General features: G+C 37.3%; 1 long non-coding RNA gene across 6 annotated transcripts; it reads right to left on the reverse strand.

The window, feature by feature from the left end:
* Positions 1-16,147: 16,147 nt before the first annotated feature.
* LOC148878316 (uncharacterized) lies at positions 16,148-26,604 on the reverse strand. 6 transcript variants are annotated; one of them, XR_016101713.1, is made up of 8 exons: positions 26,456-26,592; positions 26,192-26,279; positions 26,025-26,068; positions 25,664-25,880; positions 17,797-17,890; positions 17,422-17,690; positions 16,993-17,333; positions 16,148-16,915 (listed from the first exon to the last, which is right to left on the reverse strand). It is a non-coding gene; the product is annotated as an uncharacterized LOC148878316 (long non-coding RNA). The 6 variants fall into 6 exon arrangements; XR_016101708.1 differs by having other exon boundaries at positions 16,990-17,333; XR_016101715.1 differs by lacking the exon at positions 25,664-25,880.
* Between the last annotated feature and the right edge of the window lie 388 nt (positions 26,605-26,992).

The raw sequence follows: 26,992 nt of genomic DNA on the forward strand, positions 1-26,992 counted from the left end.
ATCTGATTTATATTTTATTTAGGGTTAAATACTTGAACTATCCATATATTTATTAAACATAGAGCTTATGTTTGTATAATCTATATTATTATATATAAAAATGTGAAACTTGTTTCTATTTATTTCTTTGTTGTATAAAAGCTATTTTATACCAGTTTTAATAGCTATTAAAATACTCATAATTAGTACATTTCTAATGTTAAAGTTGAAAATGTAGCTTTAGTTTCCATCTAATTTAATCCCCTCTCATTAACCCTCTTTTTCTCTTATTAAATTAGATATGTATCAATATTTTTAACAATATAAACCTATATATTTTAAAACTCACTCAGAAACAAAATCATTTTTTAATCCAAGTGGTGGGTAAGCAATTCAACCATCCAAATCAAATTGATCAACATATGAAATCATAGTTAGGTAATAAAAATAAATATAAAAACTTACAAAAATGTAGAAAATTTTACACATTTATGATATTTTTATTAATCAAATTAAAAAATAAGTATAATAAACAATAATTAGTTTTATTAGTAGCGAAAATGAAATACATAATTTAGAACTTACCAAAATGAAATTGTTTTATTGTTTGGCAAAGATCAATAGTTCAAATTTTGGGTCAAATATGTTAACATTTAATGTCATAAATAAATAATAAAAGTTAATAAAATATAAAATAAAAAATTAAAGAAAAACATAATTTTTCTAAAAAAAACATTTAGGCACATGCATAATATCATATATTTATCATACTAAACAAAAAGTAAGTGTGACATATTAGAATTATTTTTACACACAAAAATACAAAAAAAAATTATAAAAAAAAAAATGAACACATCTATGATTCTATATTTACACTACTATTGAAAATATGAATAAGATTGTGGAACTTTCTTTTGACTAAAATACTCATTTTTGAATTTAGTTCCTATTTAATTACGAGGTTTAAAATTATAATTTGAACTACTACTTTTCACCCCATTGCTCTATTTAAATCTTACATTTTTTATAAGTAAAGAAAAAAAGATACACAAAAAAGATTAAATATTAGAAAAAGAAGAATCTAACCAAGCAAGTAGGCTTATCAATGATCTTTGAAACTTCACAACTTGATCCGATTATCACATATTTGGATGAGGTGTTTACATAATCGGATTTGGATTTTCAACCCGCATCCAATTAATAATAAAAAACAAAAAATAAAAAATACATAAAGTTTATAGAAGAATTTGGATGCAATATTACTATCATTATCATCATCTAAAATTACCACGTGCAATGCACATGCACACTTACTAGTCAGTTAAAGTATCCCCATAGTTTATGATGATAGACAAAACCCTTAAATATTGATAGGAAATATAAAATGACCATGTTTACCTTCCTTTAAGTAAAGAGGTAAAAATTATGAAACATACCAAAAAAAGGTGACCACTGCAAATCACAACGAGATTTCCACTGAGATGGAATAGAAAAGAAGCTACAGGGCACACACCCTGCCAACAAAGTGAGGGTGAGCTTGTCTGAGTAATGTTCATAAAATACTCGTTCATTAGAGAACCATTTCGTATTTGATAATTACTAAGTAGGAAAAAATCTTAAGTTGAAATAGAGAAGCTTGTTGTGCTCATATTGTAGCTTTGGTTGACAAATGGGAAGAAATATAGCCGAATCCAATGCATCCCTTGCTTTTGGATTGAAAAGTTGTGCTTATTAGAGGTCCTATCAGGATTTGAATTGTTTGACACAGAGGTGAACTGGTGGTGGAAGAAGCGGTGGTGTTGGCAAAAATGTTCCTAGAGGTCGAAAGAAATATGGAATTGGATATATTGGACACAAATACATGATTTCCCAATGTATTAGTGGGTGATCCATAATCTATGAGGTAATTGTCCATAGGAGTACATCCAACAGAAATACATGCCCAAGATATATAACAGGGATGAAACCTAGATAAACAATTTAACTTCTCCAATATTCATCATGAAAATAGAGAGAAGAATAAAAAAGATATACAAAAATCGATTTCAAAAGAAAAAAAAAAACTAAATTCTAGGGTTCATAACCACAAACCGAACTAAAACTGAAAACCTTTTTATGACATACAAAATGATAAAGATGGCAACTTTGTAATCGTATGAACTCCCACAGAGAGAGTGCATGGCAAATTCTCCATCACCAACCCAAACAAGAAGATGGACCTGTTTCTTCCTTTTTTGAGGAGAAAAATTTTTTGTAGTGATATATTGGCCAAAGCAGTTTGGGCTCATGTTGAAACTGGGTCATATGTGTCGACTACCAAATTATGAAGCTACAATAGTAAAATAAAAAGCAATCTACAAAGTTGAGGAGATTGGACTTTTCCGAGAATGTTGGAATGAGCAGTTGCATAATAGATTATCTTGTTGTAGCCTTCATACCAGTCTTCAAGCCATACCTTTTCTCCTCCAAAGCCTACTTTTTTCTTTTTTTTCTTCTTTCTTATTTGAAGAGAAACTGCCACCAAAGGTCCAATGGTATTTTTGACCATAAAGGGTAGTTTAGGCATTCTGAAAAAAATAAAAGTGCCACATTGTTATGGTCTGACATAGGCTTAGCCTTGCCTACGCTTGACAGGCTTACGTTAGGGACATCACCGTCATTTTTGCCTATAAGATTTTTGAGAGATTTGATGTAATCTTCAGGCAGACCACCAAAAGCTTACCGTACTTTTTGAGGAGGGGTGGTCGACCTCCTTGGGTGCCTAACCTCGGCACTCCTAGACCTTCATCCCTTGCGGGGCGGCCCTGGTTAATGGCTAGCATGGCTACCAGGGTTCCTCATGGACGCACACATGCTCATGGGGACAGTGTTGGACCGGAACTGCGCTACCGACACTCAAGGGAGGCTTGGCATGCGGGGCTGGCTCAAACATGACCCTTTGCCACGCCAGCCCCTTGCCCAAGCTGAGTGAGCTACCTCGTTGCCTCTAGCGCACGGGTGTGTTCCGGCCCAAGCGGTTGCCTATCATCATGGCACATAGGTGCCTATCATCATTGGCATACAGGAGACCCATCACATCGGTGCCCAGTCACCTCTCCGGCGCATGGTCGCCTTGCATTATAGTCGTCCCCCTTTAGCACGTAAGCGGTGCCTCCCATGGACCGGTTTGAGCTAGCAAAGTGCCCCAGCCATTGGACTTGAGGTCATGATCCAGTGCTACTGACTTTGGTGGAGCCATCCCATCGGGCAACTCCTAGCCTCTAAGCGCACAAAGGCTTGTCCTGGCCTACCTTGGCCTGGACGCCGCATGGGTTTCTTCTACTGTAAAACTACCCCCATGACAGTTGGTATCAGAGCAAGTTGGCTAATTGCAGCCGCAGTTGGTTTTCAACAGATTAGCCCAGATCTAGTTGAATCGGTCATCACGACAAGTAGCAACATTGTGGGGTGCGGTCCCTAGGCACTTCCACCTAGGATCGAGCATATTTCAGATCAGGCCTAGCAAGAGGCCATTCATTGCTCGTGTCCCCATTCCAATGACCCTAAAACAACTTCCCTTACAGGGACAGACGCATTGGTTGTTGTCCTCATGCGGGGGCAGACGCGGGAGCCTTGTTAGGAATGTGGGTACATTGGTTGTTGGAGCATGGCGGCCCTAGACCGGCAAAGTAACAGGTGGACATGCTTAGTTTTCAAGTGGATCACTTGTAGCAGCAGAAGCTCATCACAAGGCGAGTGCATGTTCGGCAACATCATGGGTAAAAGTTGCCACCACTGGCACAGATTGCGGTCAGGTCTCCTTGAGGCAGCAGTAGTGGGGCCCCCTCGAAGTGAAGAGGTAGCCCGAGTCGGCAAGGCGAAGCATAGTTTCGAGGGCTAAGAGAGCATAAGCCATGACTAGGTTTGAGTAACCTGAATTGGCGAGGTGAAGTCTGCAGGCCAGCATGGTGAAAGGGTACCCAGGTCATCACCAACATGAGGAGTAGACCTATCAACGTGTTCGTTAGCATCACTGAAAAGCTACCAAGAAGACGGTCAAGCCTTGAGGTAAGATGATACATGGGGTGGACCTCCGCGAAGTACCACACACATTTCTTCGAGGGCCCTTCTTTCACAGTTCAATGGCATAGCCCTTGCGCGGTTTGAGTAACCTCAACATTGGGGGTGAAGTCTAGGCAGACCGGCATGGTGAAATGGTTCCGTCCCCATAAATGGACACCAATATAGGCGAGACCCGGTTTGGCCAGGCGAGCCCTGGAACTGGCAAGGAAGTGGATGGCGCGAGACACAGACGCCCATTCACGAGGAAGACCATTGTCGAGGACGACAGTGGATTGAGTGGGGGAGCCTGTTATGGTATGACACAGGCTTAGCCTTGCCTACGCTTGGCAGGCTTACGTTAGGGACATCACTGTCATTTTTGCCTGTAAGATTTTTGGGAGAATTGATGTTATCTTCAGGTAGACCACCAAAAGCTTAACGTACTCTTTGAGGAGAGGTGGTCGACCTCCTTGGGTGCCTAACCTTGGCACTCCTAGACCTTCATCCCTTGTGGAGCGGCCCTGGTTAATAGCTAGCATGACTACCAGGGTTCCTCATGGGCGCACACATGCTCATGGGGACAGTGTTGGACCGACACCGTGCTATCGACACTCAAGGGAGGCTTGGCATGTGGGCCTGGCTCAAACATGACCCTTCGCCACGCCAGCCCCTTGCCCAATCTGAGTGAGCTACCCCGTTGCCTCTAGCACACGGGTGTGTTCCGGCCCAAGCGTTGCCTATCATCATGGCACATAGGTGCCTGTCATCATCGACATACAGGAGACCCATCACATCGGTGCCCAATCACCTCTCCAGCGCATGGTCGCCTTGCATTATGGTCGTCCCCCTTTAGCACGTAAGCGACGCCTCCCATGGACCGGTCTGAGCTAGCAGAGTGCCCCAACCATTGGACTTGAAGTCATGATCCAGTGCTACTGACTTTGGTGGAGCCATCCCATTGGGCAACTCCTAGCCTCTAAGCGCACAAAGGCTTATCTTGGCCTACCTTGGCCTAGATGCCGCACGGGTTTCTTCCGCTATAGAACTACCCCCGTGACAACATGACACCACATGCTAGCGGATATTAACGACGAGTTGAGATTCAAGGGGTGATTGTGGTCCATTGTCAGAAACCATAGGGGTACTTTTAGTGATCATACAGATGGTAGGGTAAGTTCTTGTCTATTTACTAAACCATAGGGGGAGTTTAAGTATTTAACCCTTTTATTTATATAAATGACAAAAGAGTTTCAAAGACATTTAATAGTAAATAAGTGATTTAGTGGAAGATAGATGTTACAACATTGACTATTGAAGATATGTGATTAAGAATATTTTTACTAAAGAAGAGTAGTGATAGATTTTAATAGAGAAAATTAAGACGTGAAAGGGTTTTATGTGGAGAAATAAAAGGAATTTTAATATTTCATATGTGCGAAGGAGAAGGGGGGACTTCGTGTGAGGCTTATGGTGACAAACCTTGGCCTCCACAACTCTTTATATTGTATATATAGATTGTAAGAACATAGTATGACAAAGCTACGAATGAAGAGTCAAAAATAAAAAACCTAGCCTCCAAATCACGCAAGCATCAAGAAAACCTATGTTGGGATAGTGTATTGGGACCAAATTTGAATGTGATCATGTTGGTAGGGTCTAGTTCCAATTTCTTAGAACCAACCCTCTAAAAGTGAAATTGCATTAAATGTAACAAATCGCAGTTAACCTGAGATCTCTATGGAAATCTAACTATTTATATTTTCTTTAAATCATATTTGTAAGAAGTTGATCTTTACGCTTTTGGTTAAAGTTGAATATGAAATTCTCCTTTGTATGTAATGATCCAATTAATTGGAGAAGTCTTTTTAATATACATCACACTGCTCCCACTATTTGTATATAATCTATTAAGCACCAGAAGTTGTAGTTCAATTTCTACTCTATAGGTTTTTCCACTCTAGTGTTTTGAATAACTGTAATTCCAGAATCTCTATCCTATGTATAGAGGCAAGTGTATAGGAGGCGTGAAATCCAACAATTATATGGGATAGAGAATAGAAATTGAAGTGTGTGGAGGCATAAAATCCAAATCACCCTATGGTCAAGATTAAAACATCTTTGATATTGTGTTTAGGTCCAACAACTATTTTATAATTGCTCTCAAGTCTCTAAAAATTATCACTTAAGCCCTCTCATGCAAAGATAATTCTAATTCTACCCCTCCACACAACCAAGAGTTTTGCTAAGATTGAAAATTTCTTGAATAAGTCAAACTTGCTCAAAAACACTTATGAAGCAATTATTAGCATATAGTAACTCGGGTATATCAAGGATTTTATAACTAATTAGGACATTACAGGATAAGCCCAAAAAGTTACCTTATGAGTTCCCCTTGCTACAAGGGCTTTTTCTAAACCTATCCAAGGGTGATCTAGGACCATATATAATATTAAAGTCTTAGTGCAACTAGTTTCCTCTACAAGAGTTCTAGTTCAATTAGGATTTCTCACATACTCATCTTGGTGTTACCTAGAGACTTGTATATAATCCATACTCTCATTGTGATTCTATTGCTATAGTCTTGATGCAAACTAGCTTCTTAGTTGTGACACTCTCCTCTTATCCGAGGGTGTAAATGACTTATTAACAATCATAGGAATTGCAATATCACTTTCAGCCTCACAACATACATAGTATGTTAATCACAATCAAATAGTGACCTCACTTATAGTACATCAAAGTGATTGATCATGGTAGAGCAACCCTAAGGACTCCTCAAGTTCAAGGGTAGAAAAGTCTTTACATCCAAGTGATCCTATTCACTAATAGTGACTAATAAATCATGTAATGGATCAAACTTAGTTGGATTAGTATCAACGTTATAAGATACACACCTACACCCTAGAGACTCACCCCAGGGGTTAAGACATCACCAATAATTATTCATGTGTCAATAAAGTGAATTGCCCAACTCCACCCTTAGTTGGGGTATTATAGGTATACAATGAATCAAGTCATCTAGATCTCCTATGATGAGTCTCACTCAACACCTAAATGCTGTAATGTAACCTTTGGGCTGGATATCAAAGAATTACAAACAAGCAATGTCAAGGTTGTCTCAAAAGGTGTCAATTTATTAATCAAAGATATTGTACAAAGATGCAAAATGAATTTAAATGAGCACATGGTAATGGTATATCCAACACCCCATGTAGGCTAATTACAAGGTCTAGAGGTATACCCTACTTGAACTGATTTGAAAAATTGACCTTGGGTGGCCTTGGTGGAACTTAAAACTAGCTTTGTAACCAAACTTGCCTTGGAATAAATAGTAAAAAAAATATAGGATGTAAAGATTTGAACCTAAGAACTCATGTTTACAAAAACCATGTCTCACTTACCATTAAGTCACTTAAGCAATTTTATACATTTTCTTCAATTTAATATTTGAATTTGTATAATAGGTAGTATAAAAGGTAATATTAAATTACAATGATAAGTTCTGAACTATATGATAATCTATAAATTAAATTACTCAATGTAATCAACGAAAGTAATATAAGTTCTGATAATAATAATAATAATCATCATCATCATCATCATCATCATCATCATCATCATCATAATAATAATAATAATAATTGAAAATCAAGTTTTCAAAGAGCATGTTCCATTTCCTTTTTTCTTTTTTTAGGGGGATGCTAAAGAAAGGATAGGCTACATAGGTAGATCATGGAATTGATGTTGACAAGGTAGGTTTTGGATCCAAAAACTAGAAGCGGCCCCTATAGAATAGGTATTGGGTTCTACCTTGAAACTGAATTGAATCAATCCATGCTCACCTCTAGTGGACCACAATCTCATGATGAAATGTGCATACACAAATCATCTTGGAAGTGTGTTGGGAAGCAAATCCCAAATCTATTTGCACATCTCACCATTGGACTAGGACCCACTATGTATGGGATGTGTAGACACAGATCATGTTGAAATGTGTTGGGATGTTTTTTTGTGTGAGGAGATCCAAACTACTAGGGATTGGCCCACAGTAGATATAATAAATCTACGTGTCATAAAGAGACAAGTTAAAATGAGGGAGCTCATCAAAACTACTATGTTCAGATGATTGAAAGGTCATTTGATCTTTCTGGTTTAGGTCCTATTTGATGGTTGGACCAAATCTTCTATAAATGTGACCTATATAGATGGCTATAAGAGTGTGTACCACATTGCAGTAACAAGGGTGCCATTGTTGTAGTCATTGTAAGTCATAACGTGGCTTAAAGAAGAAAGGGAGGGATAAATAAGAAGGTGCGAAGGCAAGGATGATTTTAATTCAATCAAGAGATACACAAAGCACATCAAATCGGAACCCATACTCCAACTTGTACTCATTTAAAACCAATCCTTCAAATTTGCATATTTAAGCAATGTATTCTAGGAATCTAGATTTCATCCTCACAAAATTGGTCCTCACATCAATCTCATAACACTTCACTATGCATTAGAAACATCTTCTCATGATTGGAAACATACAAGTATGGAGATGTAATGCATGCCTATAAAGGTTGTGAGAACCGTTTAAGGACTAATTTTGTGAGGAAATAATCTGATCTCATATTCTAGTAGCTTAACAATAGTGACTTAAACTAAAGCAATGTTTAAAGAATTCACCTCAAGGTTGAAACGTTTTTTTTTCCCTTTTTTTAGTTGTGGGTCATTAGTCAACCACTTAGGTCAAACTAATCAACTTGGCTGATTGGTTTTTATTACAATTGTTTTTAGACCATGAGGTGTATGCCCTAAAACACCTATTGCATGAGGCGTAATAAAAGCAAGGTTCAAAGTATCAAAAAGACAAATTTAAGAGACATATTGGGATACACCTTGGATACGCATGGATACAAACAAAAAATTAAGATACACATGAAAACACTATAAATATTCCAATAAATCATAAGTATACATCAATAACATTAAATATAGGGGCTTAAATGAGCTATATATATATAAAAATCACATCATATAAGTGTTTTTTTATGAAAAAAATATCATAATTAACATATGAAAGCATAAGGGTATTCTCTAATAAGGTTATAACTACAAAATATAAGCTTAATAATTATTTAATGAAACATTTTCTATATTTTTAAATAATTATTTATTTCTTATTCAAACAATTATTTTCTTTTTTATTATAAAAATTATAACAAAAATTAAAAAATAAAATGTAACAGATAAATAATTTTATGGATGTGATATAGCATCCATAGATTTACAACATGGAAAATATTATGGTTAGATCACACCAAAAATTAGAAAAAACAAATATTACAAAGAAAATTAATATTTTACAATAAATTTCAATAGATATATGAATTAAAAATTAGAAAAAAATTATTTTTCATTTTACAAAGTATATATTTTTTCATTTTTATAAATGAAAAAAATAAATATTTTCATTCCAAAAGTTACAAAAATAAAAATGAATATTTTAGAAGTTTCAATATATTTATGGATATGGTAGATCACCTGTAGATCTATGACACAATTAGTCTACTTGGCATATTACACCAAAAATATAAAATTTTATATTTTGTTGTTGTTTTATATTTTTCCTGAATTTTCTACAAAAAATTAAATAGGTTTATTTATAGCACAAAAAGTATAGGATTTTCAACATAAGCAGAGTGTGTATATATATACATACATACATACATACATATCAAATAAATTGAAAAAAATATTAATTTTTGTAATTTAAAAAAAATGAAAATCTTGAGTTTTGAAGGTTATTTTTGTTTTTTCTTTTAAGATTTTACAATCCAATAATGTGTAGGGATGATTTAGTGAGTTTGGAGAGAAATAAGGCTTCAGGAAGGAGTTAGAAGTGTTTTTTTCTCAAACATTTTTAGTTCACTTTTTGCTTACAAGAAATTGTACTATATCGGCCGATACACCCCAATATAGGTCTCATACACCCCGATACGTACGGTCACGATACGTGGTCAGCACATTGAAAGGATATGAAACAAATGACTTTGTAGTATTTCCCGTGTTGACCCCTTAAAGATACGATACATATTGGTCAATACATTGCAAAATTTTGAACCTTAAATAGAAGTGTACACCTTATCCACATCATGCATGATGCATGCCTCACACGAAAAGAAAAAAAAAAAAAGGAATGAAAAATAAAAACAAAAGGATTAATTATGCACACACACACAGAAATATATATATATATATATTATGTATTGTGTATTTAGGAAACTACTTAAATGTATATTGTAGTTTCAAAAAAACCACTTATATATGCCTTATAAGTTCCAAGGTGGCTCCGCATGAAACAAATAGCCCATTTGTTTGGAAAATGTTTAGGCCCCTAAACATGGATATTAAATTGTTGTATAACTCCATTTTTACCCCTCTTATTTTTATCATGGCCATTTCAATCTCATGGCTAAACAAACCAAGGAACAACAACTACCAAGCTCTCTCTCTCTCTCTCTCTCTCTCTCTCTCTATATATATATATATATATATTATATATATGTATGTATGTGGGAAAATCTATGATGCGGAAAAGATATGGTATAGAAAGAGTTTCGACCAATAATTAAATACTCTGAAGAAAATAGTAGAATAAATAATAGCAATAGATTGAAGATGAAGAAATGTTAATATCACTAGTTCTTTTTCCTTCAAATGGGGCAATGAAGTTCTTTTCCTTTTCTTATGGGAAGTATGTTATTTGTGTACTTAATAAATCTATGACATCTCTTAAAGTAGAAGAATGCCATTGGAAGGAGAATCAACAAGCATCGGGAGATATTGGGACTCTAGTCGCTTAGGCCCTCATTCGATATCAATTCTGAAAATTCTCATTCTCACGATCCTTCTAGAAAATAATGGACTCTAAGAATTTTTCACATTCTGAGAAATATTAGGGGTGTTTGGCATATAATTTTGATTCTTATTTCTCAAACTCAGGATGATGTTTGGTTACCACATTCAATTGCCTCAACAACGTCTAGATGAGATAAAAGGACTGCATCCACTTCAATGGGTGAAATCTTCTCCCTTGAAACAGTGAGAAGACAACAATGGAGATTGGTAGTGGGTTTTCATAAGCAACAATGGGGAATAAAGTGGAGAAAATGCCAACACCGTTCACCTTTTGGACAACACCAATCATCATATATGATGACTGTAAACGCAGAATATTCAAACCATAAAGAAAATGGAGCAATTGAAAACACTCCATTCTGTCATAATTAATGAATCGACACCATTTCAAAATAATAATAATAATAATGAATCGACCATTGACAGAACCAATGTTTCTTTTGATGAGCATCCCTCTCTCCCTCCCCTTCCATTCAAACACAGACCACTTTTTTTCGTTCAACGCAAACCATTAATCACAATACTTTGTTCGGACATAGATTGGACACCACTCCTTGGATTGAACATGGACCACCAATTGTAACTGATGACTGATGTATATCAAATGAAAAACTAACTAGAAAAAACACAAACAAATCATTCACAACAATAGTCACCATTAGAGTGGTTGCCGATAAAGTTCAAAATATTGATATAGGGCGATACATTGGTAGGGCATATCGATCTATATTGGTATTATTATTATTTTTTTATTTTTTTCGAATCTAGGTCAGAGGGACCAGTCTACCCCCTGAACCACTCGCTGACCCGAAACACCTCTTGTAGAGGCGTATCGGGAAGGGTCCAATATAATATGTATCGACTGATACATGACGAAATTTTGAACCTTGATTGCCAGTCTCGACGATCAAACACTGGAAAAGCTTGTCTAGTGAACTACGACCGTGAAACACCGGGAAGGCTATGAGAAAAAGAAAGGGGTTTTAGTGTTATTGTTCGTTCGATAGGTGTTATCAATGACAGGGCATCTTACAACTTTGCCCCCGCTTTGATGTGTAATATGAACAGACGTGTTTTTTAATTAAAAAAAAAAAACATATCGAGAATTGAGAGAACGACATTCTCAAATTGAGATTATTTTTTTCACTTTTGAGAAATGGCTATTTGGATGAGATTTTCCATCTAGAAATGAATTTCAATTTTGAAAATCTCACTCCCAAATGGCATTCTCATCCAGAGAATCAAGAGAATCACTAGAATTGATTCTTTGAAGTGATACCAAATAGGGCCTTGCTGTCAAAAGGAAGTCGTAGCAGCAACTCTCTTGCCTGCTTGAGCCATTGTCGGGCTTTGACGAGGCTAATTCGCCCCTAATGCCTCCTAACTTGGTGTGTTCCTCTTAAGGATGAAACTTGGGCTGGGTTGGCCCGAAGGCAACCTGAAAAAGTAGGGTTGGGTTGGGTCAGGTTGATGCTCGGGTTAGGGTTGACCCCTTGGGCAACTCAACCCAACCCAAACCCGACTTTATAATATATGTCATATATAAATATATGTTTTATATATTATATCATACATTGGTTTTTGGGATAAGTGGACTGCAATCCAATCCACCTCCGAAATCTGAATTGCAATCCTGTCCTAGTCTACTAGTAGCCCCCCCCCCCCTAAACTGCATCTTGCCCGTGAATTTGGCATCAATCCACGGGTAGGATTCAGTCCACCCCTAGAAATCTTAGCTCCACCCTAGGGGTGGACTTAACTATAAAAATCCCTTGAATTTTTTAGATGTACAATAGCTGTATAGCCCTCACTACATACTATCATGTCTTTCTTTTAAAACAATCACTTCACTTAATCCCAAATGAAAAGATTAAAAAACCTCAATAACATATTTTTACGTTTTTTGAATATTTTATTCTTCATCTCCTCTCTAATGTTTGGCACCCATAAAAGATCTATCATAAGTCATAACTCATAATAAACTATAGTAATTTCAAACACTTATTTTTCTGATTTTGTACTAAAAGAATTAATAAAAACATCAACAAACAAATACTAATAAAACACAAGATTAATACATATAGTGAAAAGTGAGTTAAAGCTTGAGATTAAATAGTTTTATGAGATTTTAAGGGATGGGAAGAAGGTTGCGTTGGGCCCAACCCAAAGTCAACTTCAGGTTGGGTAGATCGGGTTAAAGGTTGGGTTGGGTTAGGGTTAGGATTGGGAGTTTAGAACTTAGGGTTGGGCTAGGGTTTGACCTCTTACTCATACTCCATAGATTTTCTCTTAAACATATCTAAACAACTCAAAAATTTTATCAATGAACCAATAAACCCTAAAGGCACAATCTGCAAGGTTTTTTACCAAATTTCATTAGAAAATATGCAATAAATAGCTATTAGACATGGCAATTGGGTTGGGTTCAGGTTGGGTCAAGATACTTCGGGTTGATTTTGGGTTGAGTTGAATTTCGGGTTGGGTTGTCAAATGCTAGACCATAACTCTAAATGTTCGGGTTAGGGTTGACCATGGATCAATTCGGGCCATCCCAAAAAGTAATTAAAATTTTAAAAAACAAAGGAAAAAATACATGAAAGTGTCAAAATTAAAGGAGTTTACTTTAAAATTCTAGAAATAAAATAAAAAAAACTTGAACATTTAACAATTTAAAGAGTAAACAATAAAGAGTAAAGACTAAATAGTAAAAATTAAAGAGTGGAAACTTTTAGCAATGCATAAATAGTCCCAATTAGACCTAACAATCGGGTCAATGGGTTGATCCGTGACCCAACCCGACCCCAATCCAGCTTTTTCCAGGTTGGGTTGGGTTGGGTCAACTTTTTGCCAAGTCTAATTGCTATGAATTCTGTCTCCTTATTCTAAATCAAATAAAACACAGACATAGTACCATTTGATGTTTCGCCTTTTAGTAAATGTCTAATATTTATTGATATTTAATTTGATCATAGGAAGGAGAAAAAAGGGAAAGGCGAAAATTTTCTAGTCCAACCACCACCTCATATTTGTAGGAAAAACCTTGTCTATTGTATACTCACGTTAGTCTTTACTTCCATAAATTCCTAAAGAAAACACATTGCGACGGGGTGATTAACATAATCACGAGTGGGCCCATTGTGGCGGGGTGCACTATAGCACCAGGGAAGACCTCAGTCAGAGAGCTAAGTTACAAATTAGAAAACCCATTGGAACGACCTTCGATAGAAGAGCCTATCTATTTCACTAGGGACGATGCACGTGGGATACAGTACCCTCATGACGTTGCTCTTGTGGTGAAACCCGCCATCAATGACTTCGAAGTGAAGCGGATTCTGGTGGACTTAGGTAGTTCAGACTCCACCATGGAAACTTAACTAGCCAAGGTTAGAGAAATCCTACGAGGCTTTCATTCATGCTTCATCAAGCAGATTTTGAGGTCCGAAAACGCTGAGGCCAACACCCTGTCACGATTGGCAAATACCAGCCACAACACAATGCGAACTGTATATATAGAAGACCTGCCTCAGCCCAGCATTCTCGGGAGAGGCAGAAGAGGTCACTCCCGTGTTGCAAGCGGAACCAAGCTGGATTGACTCGCTCATTGATTATTTGCTCCACATGACTCTACTAGTAGAACGTAATGCAGCTCAGAGGGTAGAGCGTCAATCAGCTTGGTACATCCTCGTCGAAGAACGTCTGTATAGGGGGTCCTCCATGCTCCCTTACCTACATTGCTTGCGACCTCCAGAAGCTGAACTAGTACTTAGCGACATCCACGAAGGACTATGCAGCGGATACTTGGGGGGCTGAGTGCTCACCTGAAAAGCATTGAGGCAGGACTACTACTGGCCTTCCATAAAGGTAGACGCACTCGAGCTCGCCAACATCCTCCATCAACCTCCTGTCAATTTGAAGTACTTAACCAACCCGTGGCCCTTCGTGGAATGGGGTATCAACATCCTTGGTCCATTTCCGTCGACAATTAGGCAGAGGAAATTCTTGATTGCTGTAGTGGATTACTTCACAAAGTGGGTGGAGGTTGAACCATTGGTAAGCATTACAACTCAAAACGTGCAGAGCTTCTTCTAGAAGAACATTGTGTGCCATTTCGGAATACCCAAGGTGCTGATATCGGACAATGGGAAGCAGTTTGAAGACATCAAATTCTAGAATTGGTGTGTCGAGTTGGAGATTTGGCAAAACTTCACGTGGCACACCCACAAGCGAATGGACAGGTCAAAGTGATGAACAGGGCTATCGTTCGCAGGCTGAAAGCTCGCCTAGCGTGAGTTAAAGAGTTGTGGGTGGACGAACTACCCAGTGTCCTTTGGGCCTATAGGATGGCCATCAAGACTCTAACTGGTGAAACGCCCTTCAACCTGATGTATGGAACGGAGTCCATGATTCCGACAAAGATCAGAGTGCCAACATTGCGGCTTGAAGCATACAAAGAAGGGGGAAACGACGATGAGCTCTGGACTAACTTGGATCTAATCAAAGAAGTACACGACCTGGCCTATATCTGGACTACAGCTTACTAGCAATGAGTAGCTCAATACTAAAATGCTCAAATCAGGAAGCGACGGTTTCGAGTCGATGACCTAGTGCTCCACAAGGTAATGGTACTTGAGCCCGATGTGGGTAAGCTCAGACCGAACTGGGAGGGTCCATACCGAGTGAGACGAGTGTTTGGCGAAGGCACATATGAGCTCGAGACTATGGAAGGAAAACAAGTACCTCGAGCTTGGAACATTGACAACTTGAGGAGATATTATCTATGAGCTTGTGACTCCAACTCTAACACAACCAAAAAAATTACCAAGTCCATAAGACCACCGAGTTGGTAAAAAAGGACATCTAACTGGAGAGAGAACCGCAATCCCTCCTAGAAATTAAAGACTATGGTGTTGAGCTAACAAATGACCTCGACACAATATAAGACCCAGTTGCCTCTTCGGCATGGGTAGATAAGTCCTACTCGCCTCTTCGACATAGGTGTACTAAGAACCAGTCGCCTCTTCGACATGGACAACCAAAAACCCAGTTGCTTCGGCATGGGTAAATAAAGTAGCTTGTACATAGACATGTCGGGCATATACCCTACAATGTCTATTTACTTCAGCATACAATGAAATCGGGTTATTCCTATTCGGGCCTAGCTCATCAGAATGGCACTTTGGGAGTAATCTATACTTAGAAAAGTTTGCACAACAAGGACTTTTGAAACTATTGCATTGCATTAATAAAGTGAAGCTCGAAGTACATGACAAAAAAATATCTACAAGTACTCAACTGAGCTCGATGGCTCGGGACATCATGTATGTACAGGGGGTCCAAGAAAAGAGAAAGATAGACATTAGTTGACATGGGGCTCCTCGTCCCCAATAGTAGCTCCGACAGGTGGGTCAGTCTCCATGTGGTCCTCGGTGGCAGCATCTCCATCTCCCTCCTCTGCCGTCTCTTCATCAAGAAGGTCATCACCACTCTCCTCCTTGGAGTCTAGGTCATTAGCAGCCTCCCTAGCCATCTCCTTGGTGATCTGGGATGTGGTGATAGCGTTGAGGTCGAGCCCGGGTAACTTGCACCTCATCAGCTACCTGCTGAGCTTGAAGCCTTTGCGATAGGCAGTCGTGCTGATATCCATCAACAGATCGCGCTACTCCACCAAAGACTTGTACTCCTCAATGGCCTGAACCCTAGCATCCTTGATCATGTCTTTGAAGATTTGTGTGCGCTCCTTCATGAGCTCCTCGAGGTTCTCTTTTTCCCTCTAGAGGGCCTCCCTTTCCTCCTTGAGCCTTTTCTTTTCCTCCCTCACTATCACGATCATCTCCTTTTGGGCTCGCGCATCATTCTCCAACTTATGAATCTCACCACGAGCTAAGTCCAGTTCGCACTGAACACTTTGGGAGGTTTTTTCAGCTTGGAGGGCTCGCTTCAGCTGCACCTCAGATTGATAGGCAAGAGCATGGATCGCAGAGTTCACCTGCCAAGGAAGAAACAAAATCTAAGTACCAAGAAAAAGCAATAGAGAGTACAATCCAAAGATCAGGTATGTACCACCATGTAGTGAGTTTCCGTTCTGGCCCCAAGTTGAGCCATCGGCAGATCGACCCAATGCACGACCTCCTCGGCGAAAACCGTGTCCTTACTCTTGAGGAGACCAAACTTTGGAGTCAAAATGCTTCGAGCTTCCTAGGATGTGTCATCTCTTGAAGGAGTAGCCGCCTGTGTGGGCTGGGACTCGGACACCGAGGCTTCCTCGGGTAGGTGAGACGGAGAATTCCTACCTTGGTCTTCCTCGACCAAGTCAATAACCGAAGGGTGCTTCTTGGAGGCTCTCCTCTTCTTCCCCTTCTTCATACTTCCAAAGAGCTTGGCAACAGGGATATCAACCATGGCTCCTTCAAAAAGTAACGATCATGTTAATTTACAAGATCCAGATAAACCATGAATAAGAAAGCAAGTACGACAATCATGATGGTGACCTACCAAGAGGACTCAACCCGGCTTGTATGAGCTTCTCTTCGGTCACGAAATTTTTGAACTTCAGCTCGAGCTTCACCCAAGATTGGACTTCCTCCTGTTTCTCTTTGTCCAACTTGATGCCGAGGTCCTGAATGGAAGGTCTCCAATGAGTTGGAAACAACCACCTTGCAGTGTTATGAACTACGAAGTATCGCCTCTTCCAGGTCGGGACTTTGTTTGGGAGGTCATGCAAGATTTTGTAGCCAGGACAGGGAGACATGTAATAACTTCGCCTGTGCTCGGGGAGAACACAAGCGGAATTCATTTTAATGGAGCAGATTGAAGAAAAGATGTGGAGGTTCAAAGGTTAGTTATAGTCATGGTAAAGGGAGATCGTACCTACAATGTTACGAATCGAGATGGGATGGATAGCTTTGCAGTGTAAATCAGAAATCAGCATTGGGCAAATCCGTACTTCTCCATAAAAAAAAATCTACAAAAGATAAAAACACAAATACATTAAAAATATATTAATTTGTAGAAAATATTCAGGTACACCTCTAATAGTATAAATTTATCATATTAATTATACAAAAATAAATATGATAAATAAGAATAATTTTATGAGGAAATTAGAATAAAAAATTAACACCAACTCAAAAACAAAACAGTTTTTTCATCAAACTTGTATGCCATCAGCCTAGCCATTTGGATGAAATGGATTTAATCAATGATGTTATAAAATATAAAAGTTCTACAAAAAAAAAAAATCGACATATCTCTAAAATTTAATATTTAAAGTATCAATTCTCATTTTCTTTCATTGAACTCTATATCTAAGGTATATTATGGCCTTGTTTGGTGCGTCTTTTCGCACAAGCTGTCATCTTTTTAGGAGTTAGAAATGAAGCTTCTCGCCTTTTTTTTGTCTCGTCTTCACGCATAAAGACATGCCTCCAACTAAACGATCTTTGGGCTGCCAAAATCGTTATGTAAAAGCTCACTACGGAGGCGTTTGACAAGTCTTTTTAAGAAGATCTTCCAAAAGCTCAAGACATCAAAAAAAGACAAGCTTTCACAGATAGATTTTCAAAGATCAAATACCGTTTGATTGCAATATTTTTCAAAAGCTAGAAAGACCAAAAGACCGTTCGGCAAATGCATTTGTGGATCCCTCTTACATAAATGTGAAATGTCATGCATGGGATCGAGTAACATTTCAAGCATATGAATAGTACTTGCAGGTCCCACTTTATTTACTTTTTCAAAATATTAAAATGGGCCCCACTCATATATTTCCCTATACAAATCATTCAAGTAAATTAGATTTATATGAAAACTACAAGCAATCCTAACCCACTTTAACTAAAAACATTAAGGATTGAATCTGAAATTTCAAGTTGCAAAGAGTATTTAAAACTTTGAATTTCCCAAAAACTACAATCAATAGATAAACAAAACATTTCCCTTAATATCCATGTAACAAATCATTACAGAAAAGTAGACTTAAATATAAAACTAAAAGTAATCCCAACCCACTTAAACCAAAAGCGTTAAGGATTGAATCTAAAATTTCAAGCTGCAAGTAAAAATTAGACAACTATACCCACTTAAGCACACATGATTCAATCGAAAACCCCACGTACAATCAACTAAAACCGAATAAAATGGTTATTCAATTGGAAGACAGTCAAGTACAGATCATTGCTGAATCTGGATCACAACCATTACATAAAATCAACACTATCCCAGAGCTCCCACAGGAAGGTGGCTATCGTCATTGCATCCACACAGGATCGGTTTCAATGTTGCCAAGAGGTTTGACTGGGAAGAGGTTAAGTACAATTTCGTAACACAAGCTGAAGGTAAATCTGAAGGTTTAGGAGAAATGCTAGGTAGTTGTAGGTGATCATGCTCTATTTTAGATATGGAAACTTTTTGTGAAAATCACCTCCTGAATGACCAAAAAAGGTGAACTGTAGTTACTGGGACATGTTGAAGCTCATTAGATGATGTGCAGTTGCAGGTCTTGAAAGCACTTGAGAGTATGTTTTGTTTCTTTTGATTGAATGGATCCAACAACGCTTCTCTTATAAATTCATCTCTCGAGCATATTAGGTCATCCTTTGTTGTATAATGCCTTACATTCTGGAAATGCTAACACATGAATTTATGTATACAACATATGTATTCTAAATGGAGAAACAACCACTGCAGAGATAAACTTAAAGTTGATAAACAAGAAAATAGGGACTCAAACCTAACTAATCCAAGGATATATATATATACCGTATATCATTTACAATCCTTTCTAATTCATTTTCTGTATATCCTTCATATTTGTTATAATTTACACACAAGTTGAAGCAAAGATAAGGTAGGCAAAAGAGCCTTAGATTGATGAAATTGAACAAATCAAAAAAGTCCCACATTATACTCATGTGGGTACACCTTGTTAAAGATTAATGTAGAAACTATTTACTGTTGAGTTAGTCAAATAATGACTTAGTCCTTTTAGTTGGGCTGTATTTTCTATTTAGTAGGAGTCATATCAGGGGTGTTTGGTACTAGAATCTCTGATAGTTTATTATGTTTTCTTGCTATTTAAATGTTAGTTATGCAGTGAATAAAGATATGCCCTTTCTGCTAATTTCATTGTCTTTTACTGTTCTTTTCATTGTATTAACCATCCTTTATTTTTTTAACATCTGGTATCAGAGATTCTAGTACCAGACACCCCTGATATGACTCCTACAAAATAGCAAATACAACCCAACTGAAAGGACTAAGTCATTATTTGAATAACTCAACAGTAAATAGTTTCTACATTAATCTTTAACACCCTCCCTTAATGTAGAAATTTAACACCACCTAAAAGATCTCTTAAATCCATGAATTTCTTCAGTGGAAGTGACTTGGTGAATACATCTGCAACTTGATCATTGGTATTACAATATTCCATATTGATGTCTCCTTTTGCAACTAGCTCTCTCATGAAATGATGACGTGTCTCAATATGCCTTGTTCTATTATGATAGACTGGATTATTTGTCATAGCAATTGTGGATTGATTATCACAATAAATAATAGTTGCCTCCACTTGAGTTTGCTTCATATCATCCAAGATTCTTCGCAACCAAACTCCTTGACAAGCTACTGCTGTTACTACCATATATTCAACTTCTAAGGATGACAAAGCTATAGATGGTTGTTTCTTTGAGCTCCAAGAAATAGTTCCGTTGCCCATAGTGAAAACATAACCTGAGAGATTCTAGTAGCAATGGCAAAAAGCATGGCAAATAATCACAAATGGCCAATAATCACATTAGAGTGAACCCATCGCAACCTTCAATTCCAATTTTCCAAGGGAGTAATTATGATGTGTGGAGTACCAAGATGAAGACCTTGTTTTTATCCCAAGAACTATGGGATTTAGTGGAGAAGGGCTATATTGAAGACGGAGTGGCAGCTGATACTCTCAGAGACCTTCGAAAGAAAGATGCCAAAGCTTTATTCTTCATCCAACAAGCTGTGGATGACGTGATTTTCCGACGCATATCTGCTACAACAAGGTTCAAAGAAGCTTAGGAAGGATTGTATACAGCGACGTATCAAGGCACTGCAAAAGTGGTAACTGTTAAACTTCAAACTCTTCGTAGAAAATTTAAAAGTTTGCTTATGAAAGATGGAGATGTTTTGTCTGATTATATTTCCAACGTGATTGATGTTGTGAATCAAATTAGAAAGTATGGTGAAGATTTGAGTGAGAAAAAGTGGTTGAGAAAATTCTTAAGAATTTGCCTAAGAAATATGATCATGTTGTGCTGTAATAAAAGAATCAAAAGACTTGAGTATGTTAACTCTTGATGAGTTGTAGGGTTCTCTTTTCTCTCGTGAAGATAGGATGAAGAAATATGATGATGTTTCTGTTGATAATGCTTTTTACAGTAAGATGCAACTCTCACAAGGTGAACCAAGAAGTCAAAGCAACTCCAAGACGCATGGTGGTTCTTCGTCACGAGGAAGAAGAAGAGGCAGAAGCAGTGGTCGTTCCAATGAGTACGACCAAGGTTCAAGAAACTATGATAAAGGTGAGAATCGAATCCCTAAACAGTGTTACTACTGTAAGAGATATGGCCATATAGAGAAATTTTGCTAGCGTAAGGAGCAGCATGCCAATCTAGCCCAGGAGAAAGGAGAAGATGATACCAAAAGTCTATTTCTTGCATGTTTCTTTGCCAAAGAATGTTCTCCAAAAGCTTGGTACATCGACAACGGCTGCAGCAATCACATGACAAGTGATTTGCATCTTTTCACCGATTTAGATGAATATGTGACTAGTCAGATCACAATGTGTGATGGAACAGTACATGAGGCACAAGGAAAAGGTACTGTGATGTTGAACTCTCTTGGATTGAAATATATTCAAAATGTGTTGTATGTTCCTCATCTGAATTCAAATTTGTCGAGTGTTGGGCAATTTATGTTGGATGGGTATTCTCTTGTCTTTGAAGATTCCATTTGCTTTGTGTATAAAGACAAATCGAAAACGCAGTTGGTAGTTGAAGTACCCATGTAAAAAAAAAACAAAATTTTTCCCTACATTCTCACCTCTACTGATCAGCATGCTTTGAAAGCAACTAAGTGACAAAACCTGGGTTTAGCATTATAGATATGGGCATCTTAATTTCAGAAGTTTGGCTCATATGAACATAATTTTGTTGATGGTTTGCCTGTAATTAAAAATGTTGATGATGTCTGTGAGAGTTGTGTAGTTGGAAAGCAACATCGTGATTCTTTCCCGACAGGCAAAGCAAGAAGAGGTTCCAAACCTACAGAACTGATTCATGCGGATGTTTGTGGGCCCATGACAACATATTCCCTCAACAACAGCAGGTATTTTCTAGTCTTTGTTGATGATTTTAGCCGAATGACGTGGGTATATTTTTTGAAAGAAAAATCAGAAGCCTTTTCGGTGTTCAAGAAGTTTAAGGCCTATATTGAAAAACAAAGTGAGCAGTAACTGAAAGTCTTGAGGACAGATCATGGTGGAGAATTTCTATCAGGAGAATTTGATAGTTTTTGTGAAGAGTTCGGCATCAAGAGACAGTTAACAGCTAGTTACACTCCACAGCAAAATGGAGTGGTTGAGCGGAAGAATCAGAGTATTGTAGCAATGAAAAAAAGCATGCTGAAAGATAAAAGTCTTCCAAAAAGTTTTTTAGGCAAAAGCAATCCATACAGTAGCCTACCTTCTCAATAGATCTTTAACAGCAGCTTTGAGTCAAAAGACACCATTTGAAGCATGGCATGGGTGGAAGCCTAAGGTAACTCATCTTAGAATCTTTGAATGTATTGCACATGTGCATGTTCCATCTCAAAAGAGAGGGAAGTTAGATGACAACAGTATTAAATGCATATTTGTTGGCTATAGTATTGAAACTAAAGGGTATCGTCTCTATGACCCTGTCACAAAAAAGTTACTAATAAGTCGTGATGTTGTATTTGATGAGAAGAGTGCATGGAATTGGGAGATTGTGCAATCAGGTCCAATATTAGAAGATGGTGAGTTCCTTAACTCTCCTACAAGGCAAGAAAATGAGAATGGAGGTTCTGGTTCCTCTACACCAACAAACAGTCAATCACCGGTCTCAAGCTCACACTCACCAAGCTCGTCTTCATCAGAGACACCTCCAAGAAAATGGAGATCATTGCAAGAAATTTATGACAACACAGAACGATGTCAAATTGCCAAGATTAATGAACCAATTGTCTTTGAAGAAGCCATCAAGTCCAAAGAATGGCGTACAACAATGGATGAGGAAATGAAAGCCTTAGAAAGAAACAAGACATGAGAGCTACTTGACATTCCAGATGGTCGTTGGGCTGAAATTAGTCTATAAGATCAAGTACCAGGCTGATGGTTCTGTTCAAAAGTATAAAACAAGGCTTGTTGCACTTGGGTACATGCAGCGAGAGGGTATAAACTTTGAAGAAACCTTCTCTCCAGTAGCAAGGTTTGATACTATACGAACTATTTTATCTATTGCTGCTCATTTTCACTAGAAAGTTTACCAGTTTGATGTGAAGTCAGCATTCTTAAACAGAATCTTAGAAGAAGAAGTGTACGTACGACAACCGAAAGGCTATGAGATTGCAGGCCATGAAGATAAAGTGTACCGTTTGAGAAAAGCCCTTTTACGGCTCAAAACAAGCACCTCGTGCTTGGTATGGGAGAACTGATGGACATTTCAGTAAGAACGGATTTCAAAGAAGCCCAAGTGAACCAACCTTGTACGTCAAAGCCAGAGGTACATGTGATACTCTCATTGTTTGTCTTTATGTTGATGACCTGATTTATACAAGTAATTGTGATGCTTTATTGAATGAGTTTAAGCAACTGATGATAGATGAGTTTGATATGACTGATTTGGGGGTGATGAATTTCTTTTTGGGGCTGAAAATTAAGCAATGTGATAATAAGATTTTTATGACACAAGAAAAATATGTCAATGATCTTCTTACAAGGTTTAGCTTAAAAGATTGCAATCTTGTAAGTACTCCCATGTGCACTAATCAAAAGTTCAGCTAGGATGATGGAGGAGAAAAAGTTGATGTTCAGCTTTATCGAAGCCTTGTTGGCAGTCTATTATATTTCACGAATAGAAAACCGGATATTTCGCAAACAACAAGTCTCTTGTCCAGGTTTATGCAAAGTCCAAGTATCACTTGGGGGCTGCCAAACGAATTCTTAGATACTTGAAAGGAACAAGTTCATTTGGGATATGGTACAAGCACAATAACAACTTCAAGTTGTATGGTTTTTCTGACAGTGATTGGGGAGGCTGCATTGATGATCGGAAGAGTACTACAGGTTATGTTTTCACTATGGGCAACGGAGTTATTTCTTGGAGCTCAAAAAAACAATCATCTACAACTTTATCATCCTCAGAAGTTGAATATATGGCAGTAACAGCAGCAGCTTGTCAAGGAGTTTGGTTGCGAAGAATCCCGGATGATATGAAGCAAACTCAAGTGGAGGCGACTACTATTTATTGTGACAATCAATCCACAATTGCTATGACAAAGAATCAAGTCTACCATAGTAGAACAAGGCATATTGAGACACGCCATCATTTCATAAAAGAGCTAGTTGCAAAAGGAGACATCAAGATGGAATATTGCAGTACCAATGATCAAGTTGCAGATGTATTCACCAAGCCACTTCCACTAAAAAAATTCATGGATTTAAGAGATCTTTTAGGTGTTAAATTTCTACATTAAGGGAGGGTGTTAAAGATTAATTTAGAAACTATTTACTGTTGAGTTAGTCAAATAATGACTTAGTCCTTTCAGTTGGGTTGTATTTGCTATTTTGTAGGAGTCATATCAGGAGTGTTTGGTACTAGAATCTCTGATAGTTTGTTATGTTTTCTTGCTATTTAAATGATGGTTATGCAGTGAATACAGATATGCCCTTTCTGCTAATTTCGTTGTCTTGTTACTATTCTTTTCATTGTGTTAACCATCTTTTATTTTTTTAACACACCTTGTATTTTGTAGAACTGCAAAGAACTATCACTTGACTTTCTTTATCCCTCACCAATTCAAAAATCATTAGGGGGAACACTAACCAAATGGAACTATTTGTATAGTTGCAAAGAACTATCAATAGCTCATAATCATTTCAATTAAATACTTTTCTGTGGCTAAACATTCTGCCAATTTGGTGTGAATCTAGATAAGCTACAACCAAGGTACTTCCCTGCCATTTTACTACCCACCTAACTAGGTACAGACCTTGTCAACAACATATACTTTTTATGAGATAATGATGTTAGTTAAATTATAAAAGCTAAATGGATCTAACAACTATTAATAGTGGGAGTTAATTATGAAGAAGTGAAGCCAATAGGAGGAAACTTAAAATATAGTTCTAATTCAATGAATTCTTATGAAAATGGGCTATTTGAGGCACATATTGTCAATCTATTACTAGATTGTCCTTATGGAAGCCCACCAATTGCTTGTTTGTTCTTGAATTCAAGTTCCTTTATAAAAGCATTCCCGTTTTAATTTTAGAGAGTTTCCTGTCTAGAGATGATGATGACACCATAACAAAACATATGCAACTCAATCAGATACAGTCATACAGAAATAAATGTTTCTGTCGTTTCAACAATTTGGATGGCTTTCAATTTTATGCAAAAATTTCTTGCAACAATTACCACGACATGCTGATTAAAAAAAAGAAAAATACAATTACCATGAAATGTGAATTCACAGCCCATCATTCCAATTTGTTCTGGCTTTCAAAGTTTTAGCAATTGACCCCTCTTCCATTCACTTTAGTGAAAAGAAAGTTAACAAATGAGCTAGCAGATTCATTCACTAGAGAAGTGGTCAAGTCCTATTTCCGTTGTTCAGCTTTGTCTTTTGTTGAGAAAACCCAAAGGCTTTAACTATTCACAAGATCATTTACTCTGTACCACCAATTCAGGAATGGTGGTTAAATCCGCATAACACAAAGACACAGAGAAGAAGAGGCGAGGTGACAACTCTAATTTGTTGGGTTATTCGAATAATAACTATTTCATATATCAAAACAAGAAAAAGAAATGACATACCTGGTGAAAGGAATAATCAAGTGGCTGCTTGATTCAAATGCAATCTACAAAACGAACAATGGAATCATAAAATAAAACATGAAAATAATAAATTTTAAAAAATCTAATAACTACGAGTTTTGTAGTTGGATTATTCTAGGTAACCAGTGACAACTCTAATTTTTCACCTTGGACTGTACACACAATGATTAGATCTTGTAAAATGAAATGATATTCTCGATCGCTTGATGACTTTGGCGACTAGAAACCTAGAAACTTTAATGAACAGGAAAATGCACGAAGAATGCTAAAGTGAGAATCCTGAAGCAATAGTGATCAATCTAAAAGATAGAGATACGAATAGAGATTCAGATCAAAGAAGAAAGAAAAAAAAAAAAAACGAAGAAAAAGTAGGAAGGAAGAAGAGGAAGGAGTGCTCCATACGACCATACCTGGTGTCGATATTCGTTCGTTTAGGAGGCCTATGCGCTTTGAGCAGAATGTGAGAGTGAAATGAAGGTTTTTCGAATGACCCCTATCGAGATCCCATAAGCTCGATAAGACCAAAAGCTTCAAATGAAGCTTCTGGACAATTTTGAGCTTTTCGGGGGGATATCTTTTTTTGCTTTTTGTCTTTTGTTTGCCAAACAGGAAAAGTTCACTATTGGTCTTCCAAGCTTTGAAAGCCTAAAAGATCCTTTAGAAAGATTAGCAAAACATCCCCTATTCTTTTAGCTGTTACTTCTAGAATATTTTTCAAAAAAGACTTGTCAAATAACACTAAATTTTGTGGACCTTTATTTAACTAAAATATCTCTACATTTAAATTTAATCCCCCTCATTGTGAGGGCAAAAAAACATAATTTGAATTATTACATTTTACTTCATTCAATTCATTCTCATTAAGTGCTTTATTTAACTCCATTCACTTATTAACTTTTTACTAAAATACCCCTACTTTTGCAATAAAGGTAAAATATGTAATTTGA

This window comes from Nelumbo lutea, chromosome 1, assembly GCF_056320005.1.
Source record: "Nelumbo lutea isolate HS-2025 chromosome 1, American lotus-T2T, whole genome shotgun sequence".
NCBI lineage: Eukaryota > Viridiplantae > Streptophyta > Magnoliopsida > Proteales > Nelumbonaceae > Nelumbo > Nelumbo lutea.